This window comes from Triticum dicoccoides, chromosome 5A (assembly GCF_002162155.2).
Source record: "Triticum dicoccoides isolate Atlit2015 ecotype Zavitan chromosome 5A, WEW_v2.0, whole genome shotgun sequence".
Lineage (NCBI taxonomy): Eukaryota > Viridiplantae > Streptophyta > Magnoliopsida > Poales > Poaceae > Triticum > Triticum dicoccoides.
The window spans coordinates 168,818,778-168,822,949 of NC_041388.1; positions in this window are offsets into that span (position 1 = coordinate 168,818,778).

Consider the following 4,172-nt stretch of genomic DNA (forward strand, 5'->3'; position numbering starts at 1 on the left):
GGATGTCTGTGTGGTGCGCCATTAGTATGTTGGCTTACTAATGGCGCATGGCTGTGTGGTGCGCCATTAGTAACCTGGGACTAGCTAGATATTTTTGGACAGCCACACCAACACACTCACTTTCCCCACTTCATTCCCCCCACCTCCTTCTCTAAGCTTGTCGGCTGCCTCCTCCTCCTCACCTCATTTGCACCATAGATTCATCAAAATTAAAGTGTTGAAATTACCTTTTTTTGATAGGTAAGTAAGGGGAAAGCTATCTTCATGTTGTAGATCTACTTTTTTTCTCCCTAGCTCGCTCCAACAACGTGCACATGCACTTTTTGTGGCCTAGCTAGATCTATGTATGTTTGTGGTGTTGCATATGTTTGTGGTGTTGCATATATGTTTGTGTTTGCAGGTACGGGTATTTGAAATGTGATAGTTGCCAATATTTTGCTGGAATGTTGATTCATTTCCGTTTCGGCGAGAATTTTGGCACTATGCATTCTTTTTGGTCCTATTTTTAGGGAAAGTCATGCCAAATTTTTCTTGGTTCTAAAATATCATTTTGCTCTACCCCGCAGGCGACCATGGTCCGCACGATGACCGAAGGCAGCGTGAATAGGTTTTTGAGCTCCGCAAAGGCCGTGATGCTTTAAAAGAACAAGAAGGAGATAAGATGTCCGTGTCGAAGATGCACGCTGAAGAGCCTTATTGCGGACCCGGATTCCAGGCAGGTGCGAGACCACCTGCTCTTGTGTGGTTTCATGGATGGCTATCGGTGGCAAGGTGATGAAGATGACTATGAAGTTGTCCATGGGGGCCGAGCAAGAAATGAGGAAGGGCAGCAAGACAACCACCATGGCTCGGGCGGGCGAGAAGACGAAGAATTTCCAGGACATGATCACGGCGGTGATGCTTTACACAGTCATCATGTAGAAGATGCGGGACTGTGACACTCCAAAATTTTTAATTTGGCCTTTATCAAAAACTTTGTGGTTTTCTTTGAAAAGAGGCCATTTAATTTTTTTTTCAGAAAACCTTCCTCTTAAAAACTTCCTTTGCTTTGGCAAGGATTTTATTTTTTTCAAACATTGGTGTTTGAATCTTTTGAAGCTTCTTCTCTGTTGGTTCCCTCTCAAATTCTTTTTTTTTGGAGTTTAATCTTTTTCTTTTAAAAAAGAACTCCATGAAAATTTGTGATTTTCATATCTTGGAACCACCCATGACTTGGCATTTTTGCCCATGTGGTAAAACCCCTCCAAAACCTCCCCTACACCTTGTGATCAACCTAAGTTCTCTGTCCCAACTAATCCAAACAAGTTTTGGATTTTATTCTAATTATTTTTCCTCTCAAATCAATTCTGAAAATTATTTGGAGCCTGAGGGATTTTCAAAGCAAGTACCCTATTGCATTTGAGTTTGGACCTCAAACCAACTCTCCTGGATAGTCCTTGGTACCCACAACCCAGAACCATCTTGATCCACTCCTCCTCTTTTCAAATTTTTCAAAATTCAGTCTCTGCAAGTTTGGACCAGATTTGTCAAATTTGATGAAATTCATATCTACACTCCTCCAAAAATTCCACCAAAATTCAGGCAGCCTACTTGAGCAATGAGAAGCCACTCCACCAAAAATCAGCTCAAGGAAAAATCTCCAGAGGCCAATTTCATTCTGTCGAACACCTTGCATGCACTGCTGCTGTTCAAAATTCAGAAAAATTCAGTTTCAGTGTCGTTTGTGTTCGTCAGTTTCTCTCACGCGTAGACAGTGCACTTGGCACGTTCCTCACTGCCTCTCCCTCTTGTCCGGAGCTTCACACACGTGCGTGGAGCCTTCCTGGCGTCGGTGGCACGCTGGCCCGCCCTCGCCGGCGTCTTCTGCGGCGTCGGGACCTCCCGTGGCGGCCGACAGAAGGCACACCACGGCAGAACGCCGTTCAGCGCCGCCCAAAGCCCCTTGGCTCTCTGCGTGTCCCTGCCGTGCCAGCGCACGCCCGTGGCACCGTCGCCGTGGCCCGGCAAGCACGGAATCTGCTCCCTGCCGCCGACGGGCCGCGCCACCCCCGTTCCGTCGAGCTCACCCATAACGCCAAACCCCATCCCGTTTAGCGCCTAAATGGGACCGGTGGACCTCAACGACGATGCCCAAGCCCCTAATACCCCTGCACATCCACGGCACCGCCGTAATCACTCGCCGGAGATCCCCGTTCACGGCAACCGCCTCGGGCCGCCTATAAAAAGGGCCCCCGAGCTCACCCTCGTCCACACCTCATCCCCACTCCTCACCAACACCACGCCAGGCCACTCGGAGGACCTCGAGGAGGTCTCCTCCCCCAACTCTGGCCGCCCCGATCCGCCTCGGCCTCCACCACGATTCGCTCTGGTGAGGCCATCTCCGGCGCCCAAACCCCGTCTGTTACTCTCTCTAGCTACCAGGAGCCTAACCCCCTCGTCAATTTGACCTCTGCAGCCCTCTCCGACGAGTTCCTCGACCACCCGAGCCGCCGTCCGCCGGAGCAAAGCTCGCCGTCGACGTAGTACTCACCGGCGACCACCACCACCACCAACCGACGCGGAATGGCGCCCTGAGCACGGAGGTACCCTCCGATCCCCCTGCCTCGCCGTGGATCGCCGCCGGCGACCACCGCGGCTCTCGGGCACCGACGAGCTCCGTTTGCCTTTTTTTTAAATTCAAACCTAACGCGTGGGACCCCACCGTCAGCCTCTCTACTCTCTCTGTTGAAATGTTTTCTGGAAGCGCCTTCAGGCAAAGTACGTTTTTCCTTTGAGCTGGCGTAGTTTCTGCCGAAATGTTTTCTGTTTTTATAAGCTAGCCCCTGGAAATCTTCTGTTTCATTACAGATGAGTCCCTGGACAAAAACCCTTATAACTTTTAAACAGAAAAGTATTTTTGATTGATTCTTTTTCTGTTCTCTTTAAAATTTTGTCTAGTTTTTTTTTATATTTATTTGAAAAATATTTGGTATACTTTCTGTGCACTCCTTGGTATTTACAATAGCGCATATATTTTCTTTATACCGTAGATACCGAAGGAGGTGACGGAGCCGCGAACTTCACCGAGCTAGGTTCCGACTACTCTGAACCAGGCAAGCATGTTTGAACTTTTGATATGATGAGTGTCTTGGCATGTTTTGCATTTAGTTAGTTTTATGGCATATTGAGAAGCATATCGATGAATGTTATTTTATGTGATAATGAGGTAAGTGAGTTCGATGATCCATATGTGAATGGATATGAGGATGAATGGCCATGTGTTGGCATGAGTATGGGTGAGATGGCAGTGTTGTAGCATGCCAGTCTTACGCCAGACTATGTGACTTCAGTGTCAAACCGTAATGGTCCAGTTCCTCTCATTTCCTTCCCTGTACTACCACATGTTTTCCGCAAGGAATATGGTTTAGTAAGTTGCAAACCGCTTTTCTGGTACACACCAAAAGGAGAGGCCGTGATGATGGTTCCATGGCCCTGGATTAAAGCCAGTCATCCGGTCAGGGGGCATGGGTGTTTCCGGTTGGGACCGAGAGGGGGGCACCCCTTAGAGCGCGCGTATATAAATTTGATCCCATGCTATTCGAGATTGTGATCTCCCCGTCTCAAAAGTTTTTCTTGGACGATGTCTAGGGTGATTCCTAGCATCGAGAGGTAGGATGGGTGTGTACTGATTAGCTGTGTTTTCTTCCGAAATACCGTAAACGGAACTAGTCCTTTGTGACTACGGAAATCCGTTGGCTGTGGGAAAAATTTTGTACAAACTCTGCAGAGTCATATATTCCTCCAAATCATCTATTCCCTGTCCCATGTCGATATTATCTTATCCTAATCAAATGTCAGTTTTGATGGCAGAGACTCCGGTGATTCGCTTGAGTGTTAACTCCGGTTAGATGATTATCCCTGTGGATGGACTAACCCATTTATTCTTATGAATTAAATGTTTATTATGAGTATTATTTACCTGTGAATAAAAGCCCTTTCTGTGATGTCGCCCCGACGTCCGACTGTGGCATTTCTTTTAAAGCCCTTTCTGTGATGTCGCCTCGACGTCCGACTGTGGCATTTCTTTTCAAGCCCTTTCTGTGATGTCGCCCCGACGTCTGACTGTGGCATTTCTTTTAAAGCCCTTTCTGTGATGTCGCCCCGACGTCCGACTGTGGCATTTCTTTTCAAGC